The sequence below is a fragment of the Pseudophryne corroboree genome, chromosome 4, assembly GCF_028390025.1.
Source record: "Pseudophryne corroboree isolate aPseCor3 chromosome 4, aPseCor3.hap2, whole genome shotgun sequence".
Lineage (NCBI taxonomy): Eukaryota > Metazoa > Chordata > Amphibia > Anura > Myobatrachidae > Pseudophryne > Pseudophryne corroboree.
In genome coordinates this window covers 643,567,222-643,593,645 of record NC_086447.1, presented here as the reverse complement: position 1 = coordinate 643,593,645, position 26,424 = coordinate 643,567,222, and the positions used below count along the sequence as shown (strand labels likewise).

General features: G+C 45.3%; 1 protein-coding gene and 1 long non-coding RNA gene across 2 annotated transcripts in view; one reads left to right on the top strand and one right to left on the bottom strand.

Annotated features, from left to right (window-relative positions):
- Positions 1-2,318, bottom strand: part of LOC134910094 (uncharacterized) — a 70,890-nt gene extending 68,572 nt beyond the window's left edge. Inside the window, exon 1 of the long non-coding RNA XR_010176114.1 lies at positions 2,079-2,318. This is a non-coding gene — a long non-coding RNA (uncharacterized LOC134910094). The remainder of the gene's footprint in view (positions 1-2,078) is intronic.
- Positions 1-26,424, top strand: part of PCNX2 (pecanex 2) — an 809,726-nt gene that overhangs the window by 760,168 nt on the left and 23,134 nt on the right. The gene's annotated exons all lie outside the window — the stretch shown is intronic.

The following is a 26,424-nucleotide window of genomic DNA, read 5'->3' as shown; positions in this document are numbered from 1 at the left end:
AGAATCTGCAAACATCGTGGCTCTTGTGTTAAATTGAGTAGTAAGTGAGCAAGGACAAGAATCTAGAGGGCTTAAGTAAACGCCCATTTGTGGCCTTTAAGCGAGGGCCAAATTTGAAACAACTTCTGATGTGTCCTACAAAGAATTTTGATAAACAAACTACAAAATCATGGCTTAGGAAGAAAAATGTAGGCTGTTTTAGGTGCACAGGATGCACGACATGCAGTGGAATGTTAGCAGGTAAAGAGTTCTCTCACCCACATACAGGGGTTAAAATTCCGATTAAACATTGGCTTTCCTGTACGTCTAGTTATGTTATCTACATATTGTTATGTCCTTGTGGACTATATTATGTAGGTAAGACTATTAGGAATTTTCGAGAACGCATGGAAAATCTAAATCATAGACGGTCTATAAGAGAGGCAATACAGGAGGGATCCAGTGATAAACCCGTGGCAAGACATTTTTTGCACAAAAAGCATTCAGTGGCCATGTTAAGATGCATGTTAATAGATCATATCCCTGTGTTAATACGGCGTGGTGACAGTGATAGAATGCTTTTGAAGAAGGAGGCACAGTGGGTTTTTGAATTGGACACTGTGTCCCCAAGAGGGTTAAACGAGAATATTAATTTTAGGTGTTGCCTGTAGGTGGGATTGTTTGGGGTTCCCTGTGCAGTGACTCTAGGGGGATATTCTAGTCCAGGTCCTATGTATATATATATATATATATATATTTATATATATATATATATATATATAGATATGTATGTGTATATATGGGTTCATATATATCTATTTGTGTTTTGAGTTCATTAAAGATTTTTAATGTATATGTAATGTTTTTAATAATTGTATGTCTTGTATGATATGCACTTTGTAAAGGCCACTATGAAGGAGGGAGCCAGCCAAAATACACTAATTGCGCAGCCGTAATAACATCCTGACAATACATGAATAGGTTATTAGAACGAATGGAACACACTGTGACACGCATGCAGTAGAAAGTAAAATGGCTCCGAGCGGCGCACGGTGTACTGGGTAATGTAGTTTAGGTAAGTGAGGAAGTGAACTACAGAGTGATGTACGTGGTCACGTGGTCCCGTGGTCCCGAGGGGAGTTAAGAGACTTCGGGAGCGTGTAGGAGACAGCACAGACATGCGCAGTGGTGTGGAACGCACGCCAATGGTCAGGTTGAACAGGTATGTGGCGGCAGTGCGGGCAGTGTAGGAGGGCTGCATCCTAACATGGTGGCTTTAAGTTGTTCATTGAAATGTAGATTTTGTGCTTTTTTGTGAATAGGTGTTTTGTCTTGAACGGCGCGGATGACAGCCGAAGTCGACCGACACACACACCGCGAGGTGTATAAAAACCAAAGGCACCATAACTAAAGGCACCATAACTATGGACTGTGATGGATACATGTTGTAAAACAGCAAAAGAGATCACATGTTACTTGGGTGGATATTGAGTACTTTTTGTTCCGGATGAGTATAAGCTTTGCTTTGCGAGGCAGATCAATCATGTGTTGCTATATGACGTGTAAAAGCCATATGATATCCAATGTAACTTATATGTGAAAAAATCTGTATTGCTCAGATAATATTGCAAAATATGTAAATCAATGAATAATCTCTCTGCCATGTATGAGAGGTGATGTGATTAAAGAGTTCTAAGAACATTTTAGTGGAGAGTGCGGCTTGTGTTTGCTCTTATCTATCCCTGTATTTAGCAGGGGAATAAGGACGCACCCCACAGGTTGTGTTAAAAATAGGAGTGTGCAAACATGTGTTTTATATATATATATATAAATGCAGGAGACAGGACCGGCACTCCCCCTTGCTGATATAGTTGGCTGCGGTGCCCTCCTAGAGAAAACTGGCTGTTCCTCAATATTGGAGTTGTGGAGTAGGCTGCACACAAGCAGACTTTTAGGTAGAAATGCAAACAGTCAGTTTAATGTTCCAACATGTTTCGGGGATACAACCCCGTCCTCAGGGCCAGACAAGCCAAACTGAACCACACAAGTGAAATATATACACATACACAAACAGAACATAATTGCTTGACTATACTCACCTGCTCAATGGCGCAACACGTCTGTCCATGGGTCCGGCACCGCTTCCGCAACGCCCACTAGTGACGTCACCGTGCACCATGTCGCAGGCTGGTCGCCATGGTAACCATAGAGATCGCCCGCTCCCCAGCTCTGCTGCCCGCCAGTTGGACCGGCTGCGGTCACGTATTGCCAACCCCTGGCATGCGCTGGGCCGTGTCACAGGCAAATTTCCATGGGAACCATCTGTTGATAAGTAAAAAGGGAAATAGAACACAAATGAAAAAAATATATATATTAGAATTAGAAATCAGTGGACATGTAGGTGCATCCATATAGGTTGGTTAAGTTAGTGGGGGAAACTTTAGAGCCCCCCTGTTTTAAGTGCCCCGGGCCTCCCAAAACCTTAATCCATAGTATAGATCATTATACTTTCAGTATATACTATGACAGGCAGTGGAACGGGTGGTCTTCAGTATGCCGAATGTCTGGATCCCGGCGCACAGTATACCGGCGCCGGAATCCCGACACCCGGCATACCGACAGATATTCTCCCTCGTGGGGGTCCACGACCCCCCTGGAGAGAGAATAAATAGTGTGCCACCGTGCCCACAGCGTGGCAGCGCAGGGTATATTATGTTAAAACATTTCTAGAATAAAATGATGAGCTGAGTAGCGTTACAGTCCCATTGGATATGTTTCAATTCATATATTAAGCAATCATTTGGTATTGTTTACTATAATCCATACATAAAACAGTAAATTAATAAATGACACCATATTAAATACAAACAAATCTCAAAGAGGGAATCGTGAATGGAGGGGGTGGAGCATGAATATACATAGGTGCAAAGGTGCAGATAATCAAATAACAAGTTTATACATACCAGTAAAAACAAGCTTGCAATAACAGATGCAATAAAAAATACGCTGAATTACAGCTAGATATATTATTATTTATATAATATATATTATTTATATTATATATATATTGTTTATCTCTATTATGTATATCTTAGTCAGATGGTTCCTGGCATCTGACTAAGATATCCATAATAGAGATACATTTCTATTATTTGATAAATGACATCATGATTATATTTCCATATTGGCCCTCTATACTTCCTAATTGGCTAGGCTTAATTAATCAGGCATTTACAACATTTAATGGTAATTAATGGATAGGTTAAATTGAGCCTCTTTACAAATTGATTCACACTTATAGGATTAATGGGCCTAATTCTGAGTTGATCGCAGCAGCAAATTTGTTAGCAGTTGGGCAAAACCATGTGCACTGCAGGTGTGGCAGATGTAACATGTGCAGAGAGAGTTAGATTTAGGTGAGATGTATTCAAACTGAAATCTAAATTGCAGTGTAAAAATAAAGCAGCCAGTATTTACCCTGCACAGAAACAAAATAACCCACCCAAATCTAACTCTCTCTGCACATGTTATATCTGTCTCCCCTGCAGTGCACATGGTTTTTCCCAACTGCTAACAAAAATCCTGCTGCGATCAACTTGGAATTACCCCCATGGTTTTGCCCAATTGCTAACAAACTTGCTGCTGCGATCAACTCAGAATTACCCCCAATATGTCATATGTCTACCATCATTTTTATTATAGTCATTGTTTACATAAACGAAATTGCGGCTTGTAGCGAATTCAGCATTATTGTGTTAATGTTTGCCTTACCGAGTTGGTATGTATCAACTTTCTTACTGGTTAAATGAACCTTTATTACATTTATCTATAGATTACACTATGATAATATTTTCATTATAGGTACATTCAATACAAATCTAGCTGTGAATTCAGCGAATTTTTTATTGCATCTGTTATTGCAAGCTTGTTTTTACTGGTATGTATAAACTTATTTGATTATCTGCACCTTTGCACCTATGTATATTCATGCTCCACCCCCTCCATTCAGGATTCCCTCTTTGAGATTTGTTTGTATTTAATATGGTGTCATTTATTAATTTACTGTTTTATGTATGGATTATAGTAAACAATACCAAATGATTGCTTAAGATATGAATTGAAACATATCCAATGGGACTGTAACGCTACTCAGCTCATCATTTTATTCTAGAATGTTTTAACATAATATACCCTATGGGGTTTAGAAATATTATATATATAGTTTATGGTTTTTTCAGATTTTTTGTGAGATTTATACAATCATTGATTGGTCATCAATTCTTTTATGTTCTTCCGACCTTTTTGGTATGTATATGCATATATATGTATGTATATATCTATTTATTTTATCTTTTTGACCACTATGGCTTGATCTAGCTATTGTAGATATTATTATATCATTAATCTTTCCATTTAGATAATGAGCCCCTGATGAAGTCCAGTTGGACGAAATGCGTTGGTTTTGGTTCGGATATAAGAACAACGGATATGTACTAATTAAGAAAACAACATTGGATTAACGAATTGTCCGCAATATACGGTTTCCATATCTGATGTTTGCATTTTAATTATGTCAGCCATTTGTGATTCACTTGTTCTATATTTTTATATAAATAAATCGAAATCGTTTAAGTGAATTGTGGTCAAATCCTGGAGGATATATCATAGATAAGCTCCCTTAGAAATCACCCTTTTTTGCATTTGTACCTTTGTACTCCATCTAACAGGGAGTACGTGTTGAGGTTGAGCTCCATACATAGCGCTATTTTTAGGTCTACCCCCTTTTTCTATATATATATATATATATATATATATATATATATATATATATATAAACAAAACAATGCGCGGTCTGGGACCAGATGTATATATCAGAATACTCGTACAATATATTCTGGCACAGGTACACTTGTTCTAACGCTGTCTTAATATTGACATGGAGAATACTTAAGTGTTTGTAAAACCACAGCGCTGATGTACAGGCGGGTTTACAAAGAAGACCTTGCCCTGCAGTCCCGAAGACCAGTCGCATTTATTTTAGAAAATGGCACCCAGCATCTCAGTCAGGGAGTGAGGGAGAGTGTGAGGCAGCTCCAGGGCGGGAACACCAGCAGTATATGGCGCCTGGAGCTGGGGGAGGGGCTACAGGTCAAGCGCCTTTTCCCCTATGCTGGTCCTCACCACTGGATACTATGGAGCCTTATTAAAGTGGATATTTTACTATCCAACCTGTGCTTCTATGCCCTGGTGGATATAGTGGGGTCCCTGCTCTGTCACAGTGTCCACGCCAGCGTCGCGGTTCATCTCCTTAAACCGCGACCGGAACGCGATTTAATGGCGGGTCCCGCCTGGGCACCCTCTTACCTCCTCCTTTAGTAGCAGCCACCCGATCCAGGAGAGCGTCTGCGGTGGTGTGCCTAGGAACCGGAGCACCTTCGCCGCAAGTATCCGGCAACAAGCCAGCAGGAGTATGCAACGCCACTGGGGAGGTGATGGAGCCGCAGCACAGTATGTCACACTGATATATGAAGTGCTGCAGCCCTTGAAGTCTTCGAAAAAGCTTTTTCAGGGCTGTCTAGTGCACCCCCCCTGCTTCATGCAGGTACCAACTCTAAAACTCAGCTCACAGGGGGTCATTCCGAGTTGTTCGCTCATTATTTTTTTCGCAACAGAGCGATTAGTCGCTAATGCGCATGCGCAATGTCCGCAGTGCGACTGCGCCAAGTAAATTTGCTATGCAGTTAGGTATTTTACTCACGGCATTACGAGGTTTTTTCTTCGTTCTGGTGATCGTAATGTGATTGACAGGAAGTGGGTGTTTCTGGGCGGAAACTGGACATTTTATGGGTGTGTGCGAAAAAACGCTACCGTTTCTGGGAAAAACGCGGGAGTGGCTGGAGAAACGGAGGAGTGTCTGGGCGAACGCTGGGTGTGTTTGTGACGTCAAACCAGGAACGAAACTGACTGAACTGATCGCAGATGCCGAGTAAGTCTGGAGCTACTCAGAAACTGCTAAGAAGTGTCTATTCGCAATTCTGCTAATCTTTCGTTCGCAATTTTGATAAGCTAAGATTCACTCCCAGTAGGCGGCGGCTTAGCGTGTGCAAAGCTGCTAAAAGCAGCTTGCGAGCGAACAACTCGGAATGACCCCCACAGTGCCTGGAGGCGGGGTTATAGAGGAGGCCCCGCAATGCATTCTGGCACAGTCTAAAGCTTTAGCCTGTTGGTGCTTCTGGATCAAGATCCATCTCTACACCCCAATGTATTCCCTGTGGAACCCAGTGTACCCCGCTGCAGAAATTTTATTGTATTATCGGTCTTAGAAACTCTTGGCTAAGATTGGTTTTAAAAACCTTCAAATTATGTGTATGACTGAGTCATACAAGTATTATTGCAGTAGAATTTCTTGGTAAAAGATATTTATTATTTGCTGGAAACAATTTAAAGCTGAAAATAGACAAGTCACACATTTGAAATGTAAAGTCTTTTATAGATATTTGCAAATGTCTTTCTCTTACGTCCTAGAAGATGCTGGGGTTCCATTGAGTACCATGGGGTATAGACTGGTCCATTGGGAGCCACTGGCACTTTAAGAGTTTAACAGTGTGTGCTGGTTCCTCCCTCTATGCCCCTCCTACCAGACTCAGTTTAGAAATTGTGCCCGGAGGAGCCGGTCACAGCTAGGGGAGCTCCTAGGAGTTTTCTTAGTTTTATTGTTTTCTAGAGTTTGTTATTTTACAGGCAGGCTGCTGCCAACAGCCTCCCTGCTTCATGGGACTTTGGGGGAGAGTAGTTTCCAACCCAGAGAGGTTAATGGCCACTATCTCCGCTTACAGGACACTGTGCTCCTGAGGGTGATGATCATTAGCCGCCCGAGGCGACCGCTCACTCCCGCAGCATGCCGCCACCCCCTAACAGAGCCAGAAGAAAGAAGAGTGGTGAATCTGATGCCGGAGTCCTGGTAAGCGGGTCCCCGGCAAGAATGGCGGCACAAGGGTGGGAGCGCAGCTCTGACAGGCTGCGCTCCGGAAGGCTCAGCGGCACACTGTGTACGGCGCTATGAGGGGCGTCCTGGGCCAGCGCGATACCCTACACTGGTCAAACATAGCTTTCAAGGTCTAACCCACTGTTTGCTGCAAAAATTACCTCAGGCCAGTATAATCTCTAAGTGCGGGAAGATGCGCCATTAGCCCATTACAGGGGGCGGAGCTTTTCCTCAGAGCGGATCCAGCACTAACCAGCACCATTTTCTCCCTGCAGACACACGCAGACAGGGAACGCTGTCCTCCACATAACTACACTGAGGTAAAAGGTGTTATAAACAAGGGGGGAGTGATATTATGTACTAGCTACCCTGTTAAGGTTACGCTAGTCAGCGGGGTTTTTATCTTTATAAAAGCCTATAGCTCTGTGACTCTCTGAAGAGATTCTGGGGGGAAGGGGGGGGGGGGGGGGACTGTATTGACATTTTCCTGTGTATGTGTAATCCACTTTACCATGTTTAAGTGACTTGGGGCCTAATTCTGAGTTGATCGCAACAGCAAATTTGTTAGCAGTTGGGCAAAACCATGTGCACTGCAGGTGTGGCAGATGTAACATGTGCAGAGAGAGTTAGATTTAGGTGAGATGTATTCAAACTGAAATCTAAATTGCAGTGTAAAAATAAAGCAGCCAGTATTTACCCTGCACAGAAACGAAATAACCCACCCAAATCTAACTCTCTCTGCACGTGTTACATCTGCCCCACCTGCAATGCACATAGTTTTGCCCAATTGCTAACAAACTTGCTGCTGCGATCAACTCAGAATTACCCCCTTTGTCCTGTACTGCAGCATGTATATCTTCTCCTGGGGAGTCTATACCATGTTTAAAACTGTACACATCTCAGGCTTCGGTGGCAGTTCCCCCTGGGGTGGCCTCCATAAGGTGTACTGGGTAGAAGCCGCAGTTTTGAGAAGTGTGGGGTTTCAAATCCCACTGCTGTGCCTCTCACCCCAACTCCGTACCCTAGAAAGCGTACACTTGTCCATATAATGCATATATATGAGGGGTCCAACATATGTTTGAGGCTACTAGGGATGATGAATATTATTATATGTATATAATTGTAAGCGGGCACCGTGCTGGGGGAACAGGGGAGGACCCTTGCCTCCATTTCCCCCGGGCGGGTGTCGGTTGGCGGCGGGATGCAGCGCGGCGAGTTTCCGGGATGGAGGGGCTTGCATCCATTGGGATTCAAGCCCCTCCAATCACGTTGTGGCTATTTGAGTTTGGCTCGCGGCCGGTCAGCCAATAGGAACGGGCCGCGACGAGCCAATCAGGGCTAGTCGCATCATAACTCCGCCACCTCCCAGCGTCATATAACAGACGCTGCAGAGTGGGAGCAGTCAGTCGAGCGCTGGAGCCGGAGCAGTGAAGAGCTCCAGAAGAGAAGAAGGAACCAGCGGCGGAAGAAGACCCGGCGCGGGCGGAAGAAGACCCGGCGGCAGAGAGAAGAGGAGGCGGCCGAGGACACGGACGAGGCGGAGCCCGGGATCCAACGGTGGAGGACTGGCGGAGAGTGCTGCAGTGTGTGGGTAGCAAAAGAGCTAACGAAGTTCCCCACTGCAGCCTCTCCCACCGATCCGGGTAGGCGGCCTTGGGCCATAACTATAGTCCTCTAACTCCCCTCCCTAGACCACCGGGTGTTCAGGCATTAGGCCTGTGGGCATAGACAGGCAATAGGCCTGAGCTGCAGATAGGAGTACTGGCCACCATTGTGTAAGTAGTAACCTTGGTATTAGGCCAAGGTTACTTTCCCCCTAGTTAGGCAGGCATTAGGCCTGGGCGCAATACAGGCTTAGGCCTGCGGGGATATTAGGAATACGAGCTAGTAAAAAACAGTTAAAATTGGTAGTCTTGGCACTAGGCCAAGATTATGGCACTGCTAGACAGGCAATAGGCCTGAGGGGCAATTACCGGCATTAGACTGCAGGTGAGCTAGGAAATAGGATTTGGATTGAGGTCTTCGCTCTAGGCCAGGACCACCATTGGTTAAGCAGAGGGCACTAGGCCCACAAGTGGGAAAAGTTCACAGTACAGACCCCCCTCTGGCTGGGTACCCGCAGCGGGTGGGCTGTGCGGCAGCTCGCTCGGGGCCAGTTGCAGGTTGGATGTGGAGGGCCGGCTGGCCCTCATATTCTGTACACAGTTTTAGTGTCGGGAAGGCTGTGGAGGGACAGTCATACCTCACACGGCCTACCCCGCGAATCAGGAGTGGGCGGCGGCCTCCGTAGGGAGTTAGATTGCGCAGGCATTCGTTCACCAGCGCGAAGCGGTTGAATCTTCCACCAAACCGGACTAAAGAGGTAACTCGCACTTTGTTTTATCGTCACTTTGTTGCCTTGTATGTGCTTGTACTGCTTGCTGGACTTAGGTGTAGTAGCTAACCAAGTTGTGTAGTTTAGAGTTTGTAGTAAATAGGCCCAGTTTTGTTGATAGCCTATTTATTAGTTTGTAGGGAGGCTGCTGTCTTATTTTTCCAGGAGCAGAGACTCGCAACAGGCAAGTTGACAAGAGTGCCCGTGTGAGTATACTCCTCTGTGTGTGTATGTCCTGGTCCATGTTGAGCGCCGGTTCGCGAGACCCCACTAGGCCTATTGGGGCTCGCTTTCACCTGGTGCGCAAGTGCAAAATAGGTGACGTTTGGGTGGCTGAGGCCTTAGGGCCAGTGATGACATTCACCTAACCGGTGAAGGTCATTGCCACCCCCGTGTGTCCTCTTCCCCGTCGCGGAAAGAGTTGACACACGATGACTAGTGTTTCTCTTCCCCTAGCCGTCGGGCCCTCCAGGCTGAGTCCCCGTCTTGAGGTTCAAAAGGATGGATTCCCCCAAAAGAAGAAAGTACGCGGTCAGGAACTGAGGAAAACAACTTGTGGTAAGGAGCGCGGTACACCTGCACGGCAGCAGGCACTACACTGCACCGCCACCCTTACATTATGAATGCCTTCCCACTGTGTAGGGCGTTAAACTCCTTATTTGGGAAAACCTGAATACACCCAGGGTTATTATCCACATTCCTATAGAGTGTCTAAATTGACAAAAAAAGGTTGTCTTACGTGTCCCTGGTACAACCTCCATAAAGGCTGATCACCTATTGAGACTAATCTCTAATACTGTACACTGCTGCAGGTGTGACTCAGAGACCCACTTTTGTGTACATCTCTGGGGCTATTGTAACGTGGTCAGGCTCCTTACTTGATGATTTAGATTCTATGTGTAGAAGTGACTTGTACTTGTTTCTATGTCACATACAGGATTCTACAGGCTTCACGGCTAGACGCCATGAAGGAGATTGCCCTGCATAACGCAGGGACCAGTGGCAAACGCAGGATTTGCATGGGGGGGTTTCCAGAACTGGGCGGAGCCAATCACGGGGGTGGAGACTGAGGTGACCCAGTATATGCTGGGTCCGTAAAACTAGTGTGTCTGTGTGTGTGTGTGTATGTATATATATATATATATATATATATATATATACATACACACATACATATACACATATACATAGCATATTAAACATGCATACATATATATATATATATATATATATACACACACACACACATACAGTACACATATATATATATATACACATGTATATATATATATATCATGTGTGTGTGTGTGTGTGTGTGTGTGTGTGTGTGTGTGTGTGTGTTTATATGTATGTATGTATATACATGTGTATATATGTATGCACATGGATATATATGTACTATAATTAAAATAAAGTAAACTTTTATTGCACTTACAAGTGCCACCAGGAAGACAGCAGGCTGCAGAGGACGCTAGACAGCCATTAATAATACTCATGCAGCTAAAAAAAAAATATATATATATTTTTTTATAGTGGAGGGGGGTTTCTGGGTGCTCGGAAACCCCCCCTGGGTGCGCCACTGGCAGGGACCACTACTCTTGCAGTTTCGACATGCAGGGGACGGTGGCTACACCAATGGACTGCGGATATAGAATCCGAGTAAGGTATGACAGGTCCGCCCTTCACAGGTAAGACCCTGTTGGGATGCACGGGATACGTGATTATCCATGTCAACTGCGGGTAAGTCTGTATGTCTTCCTTCCGCAGCTGCACAGACCAGGAAGTTATAGCCTACACCTACACTGCAATTCCTTCTAACGTGATTCCACATATTCCTCCACTTCCTTTAGAGGACGTTGGGGAAATCCGGAAAACCTGTGCCGCCAGGTTCCCAGGGACGGATTTAAAATTCTGCCTTTTTCAAACCCTTCGGTTTGTCGGTGGACCTCACTGCCTGGGGATCAGGCAGGTGGGAGCGAGAATAAAGAGATTCAGTAACACGTCTGGGCGATATCCTGCCTAGACCCCTGGAAACATTTGGGTTGTTCAGGGGTGCAGACTAGAATTTCTAGTATTCCCGCCTCACAGATTATTCAGATCAGGCTTACTAGCTTCTCAGTCAGAAAGTGTACTACTGCTGGAAGCTATCATAACATTTGTCAAAGTTCCAGTTCCACCTCATTTACGTATCAGGGGTTACTATTCAAACCTGGGGTCATTGATTCCCTACTGGTGGGTGTTCAATACGGGATGGAGTCTGGGAGTGGTGATCTCTGCTCGAGATGTAGAGGAATTCCTGGTATCCCGGATATCAGGGGTGTGTACTTCACCTTCCAATCTGGCCACCTCTCTAGGCCTATCTAAGGTTGCACTACAACTAGAGATGAGCGCCTGAAATTTTTCGGGTTTTGTGTTTTGGTTTTGGGTTCGGTTCCGCGGCCGTGTTTTGGGTTCGAACGCGTTTTGGCAAAACCTCACCGAATTTTTTTTGTCGGATTCGGGTGTGTTTTGGATTCGGGTGTTTTTTTCAAAAAACACTAAAAAACAGCTTAAATCATAGAATTTGGGGGTCATTTTGATCCCAAAGTATTATTAACCTCAAAAACCATAATTTACACTCATTTTCAGTCTATTCTGAATACCTCACACCTCACAATATTATTTTTAGTCCTAAAATTTGCACCGAGGTCGCTGTGTGAGTAAGATAAGCGACCCTAGTGGCCGACACAAACACCGGGCCCATCTAGGAGTGGCACTGCAGTGTCACGCAGGATGTCCCTTCCAAAAAACCCTCCCCAAACAGCACATGACGCAAAGAAAAAAAGAGGCGCAATGAGGTAGCTGTGTGAGTAAGATTAGCGACCCTAGTGGCCGACACAAACACCGGGCCCATCTAGGAGTGGCACTGCAGTGTCACGCAGGATGGCCCTTCCAAAAAACCCTCCCCAAACAGCACATGACGCAAAGAAAAAAAGAGGCGCAATGAGGTAGCTGTGTGAGTAAGATTAGCGACCCCAGTGGCCGACACAAACACCGGGCCCATCTAGGAGTGGCACTGCAGTGTCACGCAGGATGTCCCTTCCAAAAAACCCTCCCCAAACAGCACATGACGCAAAGAAAAAAAGAGGCGCAATGAGGTAGCTGACTGTGTGAGTAAGATTAGCGACCCTAGTGGCCGACACAAACACCGGGCCCATCTAGGAGTGGCACTGCAGTGTCACGCAGGATGTCCCTTCCAAAAAACCCTCCCCAATCAGCACATGATGCAAAGAAAAAGAAAAGAAAAAAGAGGTGCAAGATGGAATTGTCCTTGGGCCCTCCCACCCACCCTTATGTTGTATAAACAAAACAGGACATGCACACTTTAACCAACCCATCATTTCAGTGACAGGGTCTGCCACACGACTGTGACTGATATGACGGGTTGGTTTGGACCCCCCCCAAAAAAGAAGCAATTAATCTCTCCTTGCACAAACTGGCTCTACAGAGGCAAGATGTCCACCTCATCTTCACCCTCCGATATATCACCGTGTACATCCCCCTCCTCACAGATTATCAATTCGTCCCCACTGGAATCCACCATCTCAGCTCCCTGTGTACTTTGTGGAGGCAATTGCTGCTGGTCAATGTCTCCGCGGAGGAATTGATTATAATTCATTTTAATGAACATCATCTTCTCCACATTTTCTGGATGTAACCTCGTACGCCGATTGCTGACAAGGTGAGCGGCGGCACTAAACACTCTTTCGGAGTACACACTTGTGGGAGGGCAACTTAGGTAGAATAAAGCCAGTTTGTGCAAGGGCCTCCAAATTGCCTCTTTTTCCTGCCAGTATAAGTACGGACTGTGTGACGTGCCTACTTGGATGCGGTCACTCATATAATCCTCCACCATTCTATCAATGTTGAGAGAATCATATGCAGTGACAGTAGACGACATGTCCGTAATCGTTGTCAGGTCCTTCAGTCCGGACCAGATGTCAGCATCAGCAGTCGCTCCAGACTGCCCTGCATCACCGCCAGCGGGTGGGCTCGGAATTCTGAGCCTTTTCCTCGCACCCCCAGTTGCGGGAGAATGTGAAGGAGGAGATGTTGACAGGTCGCGTTCCGCTTGACTTGACAATTTTGTCACCAGCAGGTCTTTGCACCCCAGCAGACTTGTGTCTGCCGGAAAGAGAGATCCAAGGTAGGCTTTAAATCTAGGATCGAGCACGGTGGCCAAAATGTAGTGCTCTGATTTCAACAGATTGACCACCCGTGAATCCTTGTTAAGCGAATTAAGGGCTGCATCCACAAGTCCCACATGCCTAGCGGAATCGCTCCCTTTTAGCTCCTTCTTCAATGCCTCCAGCTTCTTCTGCAAAAGCCTGATGAGGGGAATGACCTGACTCAGGCTGGCAGTGTCTGAACTGACTTCACGTGTGGCAAGTTCAAAGGGCATCAGAACCTTGCACAACGTTGAAATCATTCTCCACTGCACTTGAGACAGGTGCATTCCACCTCCTATATCGTGCTCAATTGTATAGGCTTGAATGGCCTTTTGCTGCTCCTCCAACCTCTGAAGCATATAGAGGGTTGAATTCCACCTCGTTACCACTTCTTGCTTCAGATGATGGCAGGGCAGGTTCAGTAGTTTTTGGTGGTGCTCCAGTCTTCTGTACGTGGTGCCTGTACGCCGAAAGTGTCCCGCAATTTTTCTGGCCACCGACAGCATCTCTTGCACGCCCCTGTCGTTTTTTAAAAAATTCTGCACCACCAAATTCAAGGTATGTGCAAAACATGGGACGTGCTGGAATTTGCCCATATTTAATGCACACACAATATTGCTGGCGTTGTCCGATGCCACAAATCCACAGGAGAGTCCAATTGGGGTAAGCCATTCCGCGATGATCTTCCTCAGTTGCCGTAAGAGGTTTTCAGCTGTGTGCGTATTCTGGAAAGCGGTGATACAAAGCGTAGCCTGCCTAGGAAAGAGTTGGCGTTTGCGAGATGCTGCTACTGGTGCCGCCGCTGCTGTTCTTGCGGCGGGAGTCCATACATCTACCCAGTGGGCTGTCACAGTCATATAGTCCTGACCCTGCCCTGCTCCACTTGTCCACATGTCCGTGGTTAAGTGGACATTGGGTACAACTGCATTTTTTAGGACACTGGTGAGTCTTTTTCTGACGTCCGTGTACATTCTCGGTATCGCCTGCCTAGAGAAGTGGAACCTAGATGGTATTTGGTAACGGGGGCACACTGCCTCAATAAATTGTCTAGTTCCCTGTGAACTAACGGCGGATACCGGACGCACGTCTAACACCAACATAGTTGTCAAGGCCTCAGTTATCCGCTTTGCAGTAGGATGACTGCTGTGATATTTCATCTTCCTCGCAAAGGACTGTTGAACAGTCAATTGCTTACTGGAAGTAGTTCAAGTGGGCTTACGACTTCCCCTCTGGGATGACCATCGACTCCCAGCGGCAACAACAGCAGCGCCAGCAGCAGTAGGCGTTACACGCAAGGATGCATCGGAGGAATCCCAGGCAGGAGAGGACTCGTCAGAATTGCCAGTGACATGGCCTGCAGGACTATTGGCATTCCTGGGGAAGGAGGAAATTGACACTGAGGGAGTTGGTGGGGTGGTTTGCGTGAGCTTGGTTACAAGAGGAAGGGATTTACTGGTCAGTGGACTGCTTCCGCTGTCACCCAAAGTTTTTGAACTTGTCACTGACTTATTATGAATGCGCTGCAGGTGACGTATAAGGGAGGATGTTCCGAGGTGGTTAACGTCCTTACCCCTACTTATTACAGCTTGACAAAGGGAACACACGGCTTGACACCTGTTGTCCGCATTTCTGGTGAAATACCTCCACACCGAAGAGCTGATTTTTTTGGTATTTTCACCTGGCATGTCAACGGCCATATTCCTCCCACGGACAACAGGTGTCTCCCCGGGTGCCTGACTTAAACAAACCACCTCACCATCAGAATCCTCCTGGTCAATTTCCTCCCCAGCGCCAGCAACACCCATATCCTCCTCATCCTGGTGTACTTCAACACTGACATCTTCAATCTGACTATCAGGAACTGGACTGCGGGTGCTCCTTCCAGCACTTGCAGGGGGCGTGCAAATGGTGGAAGGCGCATGCTCTTCACGTCCAGTGTTGGGAAGGTCAGGCATCGCAACCGACACAATTGGACTCTCCTTGTGGATTTGGGATTTCGAAGAATGCACAGTTCCTTGCTGTGCTGCTTTTGCCAGCTTGAGTCTTTTCATTTTTCTAGCGAGAGGCTGAGTGCTTCCATCCTCATGTGAAGCTGAACCACTAGCCATGAACATAGGCCAGGGCCTCAGCCGTTCCTTGCCACTCCGTGTGGTAAATGGCATATTGGCAAGTTTACGCTTCTCCTCCGACAATTTTATTTTAGGTTTTGGAGTCCTTTTTTTTCTGATATTTGGTGTTTTGGATTTGACATGCTCTGTACTATGACATTGGGCATCGGCCTTGGCAGACGACGTTGCTGGCATTTCATCGTCTCGGCCATGACTAGTGGCAGCAGCTTCAGCACGAGGTGGAAGTGGATCTTGATCTTTCCCTAATTTTGGAACCTCAACATTTTTGTTCTCCATATTTTAATAGGCACAACTAAAAGGCACCTCAGGTAAACAATGGAGATGGATACTAGTATACAATTATGGACTGCCTGCCGACTGCAGACACAGAGGTAGCCACAGCCGTGAACTACCGTACTGTACTGTGTCTGCAGCTAATATAGACTGGTTGATAAAGAGAAGATGTCTATGTAACTATGTATGTATAAAGAAGAATGAAAAAAAACCACGGTTAGGTGGTATACAATTATGGACGGACTGCCTGCCGAGTGCAGACACAGAGGTAGCCACAGCCGTGAACTACCGTACTGTACTGTGTCTGCAGCTAATATAGACTGGTTGATAAAGAGAAGATGTCTATGTAACTATGTATGTATAAAGAAGAATGAAAAAAATCCACGGTTAGGTGGTATTACAATTATGGACGGACTGCCTGCCGAGTGCAGAGACACAGAGGTAGCCACAGCCGTGAACTACCGTACTGTGTCTGCTGCGACTGGATGATAAATGATATAAAAAATATATATATATCACTACTGCAGCCGGACAGGTATATATTATATATTATATAATGACGGACCTGCTGGACACTGTCTGTCAGCAGAATGAGTTTTATTTTTATAGAATAAAAAAAAAAAAAACACACAAGTGAAGTCACACGACGAGTGTTTAACTTTTTCAGGCAATCACAATATAAGTATACTACTAACTATACTGGTGGTCAGTGTGGTCAGGTCACTGGTCAGTCACACTGGCAGTGGCACTCCTGCAGCAAAAGTGTGCACTGTTTAATTTTTAATATAATATGTACTCCTGGCTCCTGCTATAACCTATAACTGGCACTGCAGTAGTGCTCCCCAGTCTCCCCCACAATTATAAGCTGTGTGAGCTGAGCAGTCAGACAGATATATATAATATTATATATAGATAATAGATGATGCAGCACACTGGCCTGAGCCTGAGCAGTGCACACAGATATGGTATGTGACTGACTGAGTCACTGTGTGTATCGCTTTTTTCAGGCAGAGAACGGATATATTAAATAAACTGCACTGTGTGTCTGGTGGTCACTCACTATATAATATATTATGTACTCCTGGCTCCTGCTATAACCTATAACTGGCACTGCAGTAGTGCTCCCCAGTCTCCCCCACAATTATAAGCTGTGTGAGCTGAGCAGTCAGACAGATATATATAATATTATATATAGATAATAGATGATGCAGCACACTGGCCTGAGCCTGAGCAGTGCACACAGATATGGTATGTGACTGACTGAGTCACTGTGTGTATCGCTTTTTTCAGGCAGAGAACGGATATATTAAATAAACTGCACTGTGTGTCTGGTGGTCACTCACTATATAATATATTATGTACTCCTGGCTCCTGCTATAACCTATAACTGGCACTGCAGTAGTGCTCCCCAGTCTCCCCCACAATTATAAGCTGTGTGAGCTGAGCAGTCAGACAGATATATATAATATTATATATAGATAATAGATGATGCAGCACACTGGCCTGAGCCTGAGCAGTGCACACAGATATGGTATGTGACTGACTGAGTCACTGTGTGTATCGCTTTTTTCAGGCAGAGAACGGATATATTAAATAAACTGCACTGTGTGTCTGGTGGTCACTCACTATATAATATATTATGTACTCCTGGCTCCTGCTATAACCTATAACTGGCACTGCAGTAGTGCTCCCCAGTCTCCCCCACAATTATAAGCTGTGTGAGCTGAGCAGTCAGACAGATATATATAATATTATATATAGATAATAGATGATGCAGCACACTGGCCTGAGCCTGAGCAGTGCACACAGATATGGTATGTGACTGAGTCACTGTGTATCGCTTTTTTCAGGCAGAGAACGGATTATAAAGTAAACTGCACTGTCCTCACTAGTAAACTCTCTCCACTCAGTCTCTACACTTCTACAGTAACAGTACTCCTCCTAGTCAGCTCCAGTAAATCTCTCTCAGTCTCTTATAATCTAAATGGAGAGGACGCCAGCCACGTCCTCTCCCTATCAATCTCAATGCACGTGTGAAAATGGCGGCGACGCGCGGCTCCTTATATAGAATCCGAGTCTCGCGATAGAATCCGAGCCTCGCGAGAATCCGACAGCGTCATGATGACGTTCGGGCGCGCTCGGGTTAACCGAGCAAGGCGGGAAGATCCGAGTCGCTCGGACCCGTGAAAAAAAACATGAAGTTCTGGCGGGTTCGGATTCAGAGAAACCGAACCCGCTCATCTCTAACTACAACTATGTCACTTCCAGTTCCAAATACTGATCTTGGCTTCTACGCAACACCGGGGGTGTTCATCAGGGCCATGGCAGCCTTTATACTCCCGCTCCACAAACCAGGAGTGGACATAATTCCATATCTGGGCGACCTTAACATCCTCCAGGTAGATGTTGTTACGGAGTGTTGCTCTCTCAAATCAACTGTCCCGGGATCTTGTGTGGATCCTGAAGCTTCCGATTTTGCGTTTGAAGATGATAAGTAGGCATTCCCTCCTGGGGATGATTCTCAACACGGAAGTGCAGAGGGTGTTTCTTCTGGTGAAGAAAGCGTTGGTGATCAAATCAATGGTCCGGGATGTCCTGATGCCGGCCCGGGTATCGGTTCATCAATGCATTAGCCTTCTGGGGAGGATGGTTGCCTCCTAAGAGGCTCGACCGTATGGAAGATTCCTTACACGGTCTTTCCCACTGGATCTCCTGGTCTTATGGCCAGGATTTCATCTTCACATGCACCAGCAGATACGCCTGTCGCCGAAAGACAAAATTTCACTCCTCTGGTGGCTGCAAACTTCTCACCTACTCGAGGGCTGCAGGTTCGGGATTCAGAATTGGATTACTCTGACCACGGATGCAAGTCTCGGGTTGGGAAGCAGTCGCTCAGGGGGAAAACTTCCAAGGAAAGCGGTCAGTTCAGTAATCTTTCATTCCAATAAATATTCTGGGTCTGAAGGCCGTGTATAACGACCTTCTACAAGCGGCACAGCCTCTGTGAGATCAAGCCGTTCAGGTTCAGTCGGACAATCGGACAATGTCACAGCGGTGTCCTACATAAACAGGCAGGGCGGAATGAAGAGCAGGCTGCAATGTCAGAGGTGACAATAATCCTCCTCTGGGCAGAGAAGCATGTGCGGGCGCTGTCAGCAATCTTCATTCCGGGAGTGGACAACTGGGATGCAGACTTCCTCAGCAGACACGATCTCCATCCAGGAGAATGGAGACTCCACCCGGAGATATTCGCAGAGGTAACAAGCCAATGGGGTGTACCTCAGATAGACATGATGGCCTCTTGCCTCAACGAGAAGCTTTGGAGGTACTGTTTCAGGTTACGAGACCCACAAGCAGTAGCGGTAGATGCCCTAATACCTCTAGTGGGTGTTCCCTCCACTTCCACTCATCCCAAGTATTCTCAAGCTAATAAAAAGAACAAGAGTTCAGGCGATCCTCATTGCTCCGGACTAGCCAAGAAGTGCTTAGTACGCGGATCTTCTGGAGTTACTGCTGGAAGATCCGGGGCCTCTTCCTCTTCGCGAGGACTTTCTGCAACAGGGGCTGTTCGCTTATCAAGACTTACCACGGCTATGTTTGACAGCATGGAGGTTGAACGCCAGATCTTAGCTCGGAAGGGCTTTCCGAACAAAATCATTCCTACCCTGATACAGGCTAGGAAGAGGGTAACGTCTAAACATTACCATCGCACTTGGAAAAAGTACGTGTCTTGGTATGAATCCAAGAAGTTTCCTTCGGTGGAGTTTCAACTAGGATGGTTTCTCCTCTTTCTGCAAGCAGGTTTGGTTGTGGGCCTACGCTTGGGCTCCATAAAGGTCCAGATTTCAGCCTTGTCTATTTTCTTCCAGAAACAATTGGCTTCTCTCCCTGAGGTTCAGACTTTCTTGATAGGGGTTCTGCACATCCAGCCACCCTTTGTGCCTCCTACGACACCTTGGGATTTTAAGGTGATGCTGCAGTTCCTGCAGTCGGATTGGTTCGAGCTTTTACAGGAGGTGGACGTCAAGTTTCTAACTTGGAAGGTGGTCACACTGTTGGCATTGGCATCTGCTCGACGGGTGTCGAAATTGGGGGCATTGTCATGCAAGAGCCCCTACTTGGTTTTCCATGAAGATAGAGGTGAGCTCAGAACGCATCAGCAATTTCTTCCAAAGGTTGTGTCGGTTTTTCACTTCACCAACCTATTGTGGTGCCAGTGGCTACTGACCCCTCAATTACCTCACAGTCCTTGGATGTTGTGAGGGCTTTGAAAGTTTCTGTGTAGAGGATTTCTCGTCACAGGTAATCGGACGCTCTGTTTGTCCTTTATGATTCCAACACGGTTGGGTGTCCTGCTTCTAAGCAGACATTTACTCGCTGGATCGGGTTTACTATCCAGCATGCTTATTCAACGGCAGGCCTGCCGTGTCCAATATCTGTTAAGGCCCTCTCTACTCGTACAGGGGGTTGTTCCTGGACAGCTGCCCGGGGTGTCTTGGCTTTACAGCTTTGCCTACCAGCTGCTTGGTCGGGGTCGAACACGTTTGCTGAATTTCTACAAGTTCGATACTTTGGCATCTGAGGACCTAAAGTTTGGTCACTTCGTTCTGCAGGATCCTCAGCACTCTCCCTCCCATACTGGGAGCTTTGGTACATCCCCATGGTACTAAATGGAACCCCAGCATCCTCTAGGACTGAAGAGAAAATAGGATTTTAATTACCTACCGGTAAATCCTTTTCTCGTAGTCCATAGAGGATGTTGGGTGCCTGCCCAGTGCTTCGCTTTCCTGCGTTGCTACTTGGTTAAGTATTGGTTCAGCTGTTGCTGTTCCTCTTTCATGCATGGTTAGCATGGTTTCTTCAGGTTACATGCTGCTTGGCATGGTTGCTTCCTGTTTCATGCTTGATACCATGTTTTCTTCATGTTGCATGATGGTTGGCATGATTTCTTCATTTTTCATCCTGGTTGGCATGATTTCTTCATGTTGCCTGCTGGTTAGCATGGTTTCTTCATGTTACCTGCTGGTTGACATGGTTTCTTCATGTTTCATGCGGTTTTGCATGGTTTCTCCATATTGCATGCTGGTTAGCATGGTTTCTCCATGTTGCATACTAATCAGCATGGTTTTTCAATTTGGTGTGAGCTGGTTTGTATCTCACCACTATCTGTATTTCCTTCTCTCGAAGTATGTCTGTCTCCTCGGGCACAGTTTCTAGACTGAGTCTGGTAGGAGCAGCATAGAGGGGAGCCATCCCACACTGTTAAACTCTTAAAGTGCCAGTGGCTCCCCAAGGACCCATCTATGCCCTATGGTACTAAATGGAACCCCAGCATCCTCTACGGACTACAAGAAAAGGATTTACCATTAGGTAATTTAAATCCTATTTTTATGAACATACATAATCCCTGCTGTAGGTAATGGGTATCAGTCTTCTACTTTGCTTTGTTAGACATAAATAGATTTAGCGTTGTCAGAGTGTCCCTTCCTCGTTAGTTTCCATAATATTCTGGTGTATGAGCTATTGTAGCTATACTGTGCTAGGCTTTTCAGATTGCTAAAATAAACCATTACAATGGAGAGGATTATTGGGAGAAGTATGCATGACTGCACCCAGTAAATGCCAGGCAGTACGTTTCTTTCCAATGTACTGTATATAATTATTTTAATATTGATACTGTCTTGCACAAAAGCTTACATCCTGAATTATAATTATGGATTCCGATCCTGGAACTATTTTGAAAATCTTGTGATTACCAAATACAAATCTCGAAATGTAAAATAAAGGAATACATTTTTAAATATGACATTTTTATTTCTTAACAACAAAACAGTAATGCTATTTTTCTGGTTAGAAGCTTGTCCTATTCGGATTGCCCCCAATCCAGACTGCTCGTCAGAGTTGTTTGCTCGCAATAGCTGTTGTATGAGAGGTCTGTGTATAAAGGGTCATAATTTGGTTCTGAGCCATATTAAGGGGCATGAGGGGGCTATTTACTAGAGCGGTTAGATAACTGCCTGAAATTTGAGAAACAAAATGGTAGTAAATGAGGACTGAGGCTAGGCTTTCTGTCAGCCGTGACAAAAACTCAGCTTGCCTTCCCCTCCCTGGTACTGTATTCACATTTAATAACTAGCGATCCCTCTTCTGAAACACAGTCCAGGATTTAACTAAAAGCACCCAAACAACCTCACCTAAATTAAATAAGCACCACTATGAACCACTTTTAAATGAAATAGGCAACATCAGCTAAATAGCCTTGCAAATAAATAATTACCTCCCACCCACCTTTAAATAATTAACCCTTACCCCACCAATAAATTAGTTATTATTATTATTATTATTATTATTATTAATATTATGGGCAGTGCGGACGGTGTAATGGTTAGCACTATGGCCTGAACTGTGGAGTTTGTATATACTCCTGCGCTTGCGTGGGTTTCCTCCGGTTTCTTCCCACAATCCACTAACATACTGGTAGGTTATCTAGCTCCAAACAAAAATGAACCCTATTGTGAATGTGTGTGTATGTACATGTGGTAGGGAATATAGATTGTAAGCTCCACTGGGGCAGAGACTGATGTGAATGGCCAAATATTCTCTGTAAAAGTGTTGCGGAATATGTGTTTGCTATATAAATAACTGGTAAAAATAAATAATAATAATAATTATTATTATAATTTATAATATTAACTGATATGTAAAGCTTATGGCAATAGGACATCCATCCTTTCCCAGTTCATCCAGGAGAGAGTTTGTTAACTGATCTCAGTAGTCTCACTTGCAGGACACGTCATAGTCCCTGCTCCACATTAACTTCAATGTTCATTTAAGCTAAAAATAAAATATGCCTTATAATGAGCGTATAGTATATTTCATATTATATAAAAGTACAGTAAGTGCAATTCATGTACCATGAGACAAATGCCTTCACAAACATATTCTGTGATTGCAGATCAGATGTGTCAAACTTGCGGCCCCCAACGCATACTTTTGCAGCCCCAGTTTTCGTTTTTTAAAACAATGGAATGCAGCTTGCCACCGCCGCATGAGATACTGTTGGCCCACCTGCCGTGATCAGAGCTTAGCTTCGATCATTCAGAATTTACCATTCTTCACATGCGCGAGCAGATAGTGATAGAGAGGGGGAAATAATAATAATAATTTTATTTATATAGCGCTCTTTCTCCAATAGGACTCAAGGCGCTTAACAGATACATAGCATAATATAGTACAGAAATAATGACGTACAGAACAGCTTTTCATAAAATACAGAAGCATGAAGATACTAAAGGGACATTATGGAAATGCTTGAGTAAACAAGAAAGTCTTGAGTCAACTTTTGAAGAATTCTATAGTTGGGGCCTCTCGCACTGTGCGGGAAAGTGAGTTCCATAGAGTCGGTGCCACATAACTAAAAGCTCGACCCCCAGGTGAAATACGGGAGATTCTAGGTACTGCTAAAAGGCCTTCATCTACAGATCGCAGTAATTGAGTGGGGAAGTATGGGATCAGAAGCTGCTTCAGGTACTTTGGGCCCTGGTCATGTAGTACTTTGAAACTCAGTAAGCCAATCTTGAAGATGATTCGCCATCTTACAGGCAGCCAGCGAAGGGAGTAGAGGATGGGTGTTATGTGGCTAGAATGGGGCTGGTTGGTTAACAGCCTGGCAGCTGTGTTTTGCACCAGATGTAAGCAGTGCAATTCTTTTACTGGGAGATCAAGGTAGAGGGCATCACAGTAGTCTAATCGAGATTATACAAATGCATGTATGACTTTTGGCAGATCATCTGAGGGAATTAATTGCTTGATTCTGGCTATGTTCCTCAGGTGAAAGAATTAGGATTTGATTGTGGCTAATATCTGATGTTTAAGTGTCAAGCCACGATCCAGGACAACGCCAAGATTTTGAACACGATCAGTGGTTTGTAATTCTGAATCCCTGAGTGTAAATCCAGTTGGTTGGCTATGCTACAGTCTTGTCTTTTGATGTTGCGGTCCTATCATATGGACCTCTGTTTTATCCGGGTTCAGTTGCAGCCAACTGGCACTCATCCACTCCTGGAGTTCAGCTAGACAGCCATTTAGGGTTGCTATTGGGTTATCAGTGTCCAGAGCAAAGGACAAGTACAGTTGTGTATCATCTGCATAGCAGTGGTAGACCAGGCCATGGCACCTGATTATTTTACCCAGCGGGAGCATGTATACTGCAAAAAGCATGGGCGATAGTATAAAACCTTGTGGGACACCACATGGCAATGGCACTGATGGTGATGAGTATACTCCAGACGATACTCTCTGTGACCTTCCTGTGAGAAATGATTTGAACCAGCTTAGGACTGTGCCATACAGTCCACAAAAATGTATCAGTCGCTCAATCAGAAGCCCATGGTCCACGGTATCAAATGCTGCAGAAAGATCCAGAAGATTAATATTGAACAGTCACCTCTGTCTCTTGCCATCAGAAGATCATTTAACACACACACACACACACACACACACACACACACACACACACACCCCAGGGCTGTTTCAGTGCTATGTCTTCTCCTGAATCCTGATTGGAATGGATCATAAATATCATGGGTTGTCAGGCGGGTTTCCAGTTGATTTGCAACCACTTTCTTAATAACCTTTCCTAGGAAAGGAAGGTTTGATACCGGTCTGTAGTTGGTCATGCAGTCAGGATCTAAATTAGGGGGTCATTCTGACCTGATTGCTAGCAGGCTACTTTTAGCACTGCTGCGATCAGGTAGTCGCTGCCTACAGGGGAGGGGGGAGTCGCTGTGCAGGGCGGCGCTCGCTTGTGCAGAGAGCTGCACAAACAAAAGTTTGTGCGGAGTCTGCACAGCTCAGGACTTACTCACCCGCTGCGATCATCCAGGATGGAGCTGACATCAGGATCCCTCCCCCGAAATGGCTGGGCATGCCTGCGTTCAGACGGACACTCCCTGCAGATGGGCAGTTGACGCCTCCGGCCGGCCTCTTCCTGTCAATCTTCTTGCAGTCGCGGGTGCGATCATATTCTTCATTAGCTCTGCCGCTCCCTGGTGACGGCCGTTGCCAGGGAGCGATGCGCCTGCGCATTGCGGTCACAGCACCTGCGCAGTTCAGAGCCGATCGCACTGCTGCGAAAAACTGCAGCGTGCGATCAAGTCAGAATGACCCCCTAGGCTTTTTAAGAAGAGGTCTAACAATTGCTTCCTTTAGGGGTCCAGGAAAAATGCCTGTCTGCAAAATGTATTGAATAATTTTTGCAAAGACAGGACCAATTATATCCATACAACCTATTAGAAGCTTGGTTGTGGCCGGGTTCAGATCACAGGTGGTGGGACGCAAAATCCGAATAATTTCAGCAGTGTCTTTTATATCCACTGGGTCAAAGCTGGTCCATGAAGGCAGGTGGCTTATATTGGCAGGCTGTGTAGTTTGGCACTCCTTTGATGGCACTGTGGAGATTCCAGCGCGAATGGTGGATATTTTATTTATTTGTATTTTTTTCCATGATAATTTTTATTAGAAGTTTAGTTCCGTTAAACACGGAAGGGGGGGGGGGGGTACAGAAAATAGAAGGAGGACATAGCGACAGAAAAAAAGAAGGAGGACATAGCGAAGGGGGGGGGGGGGGGGCGACGACCAAGTCCAAGTATCAAAAAACAAAACAAAACACAGGCGTAGATATTAAATAAAGTACATACAAATACAATATGGTGCAATCGTAAAAAAGGCCCATCAGGAGGGCAGGATAATAGAGTTGTAAGCAAATAACTCAATACATCAAAACACACGTATTCCCCCACTTGAATGTTTAACCTGATTCAAATAACGTATTTGCCCCGTCAATTGAAGTTGAATGTTCTTGCCAACGGGACCATTTAACCAGCGGTGAACTAGATATAGAAGAAAACGGTGATCCCATGGTCTCCATCTGAAACGAGTAATGTATTTTCCGAATACTTTTAAGGAGTGAGGGCCGGGGAAGGGTTCTTCCAATCTTGTGCTATCGCAGCTCTGGTAGCAGTGAAAATATGACCTAAACGTATCGATCCCCGTTAGTGATATCTTTAGGATAAACATGTAATAGGGCCATTGTCGGCGATACCCGAAGAGGTATATGGAGAATGATAGAGGCCAATGCAAAGACCTCTCTCCACAACTGGCGTATTATCGGGCAGGACCAAAATATATGAAAAGTGTCAGCCACCTCTGAGCAATTCCTCCAACATAAATTGGAAACCGTAGGCCAGATTTAGGTAGTTTAACAAGGGTAAAGTAAAGGCCATGTAATAATTTAAAATGCAATTCTATGTGGTTGTTACATTTAGACATCCTATGAAATGAGTGAAATATCGACTCCCATTACTGTTGGGAAAAGGAGCAGATTAAGTTTCTTATTTAAGTTGTATGGAATATTTTTTCCCCCACTCGACCTCCCGCACACTTGAGTGCCAAAACTTAAAAGAACCTTTGCAGTTA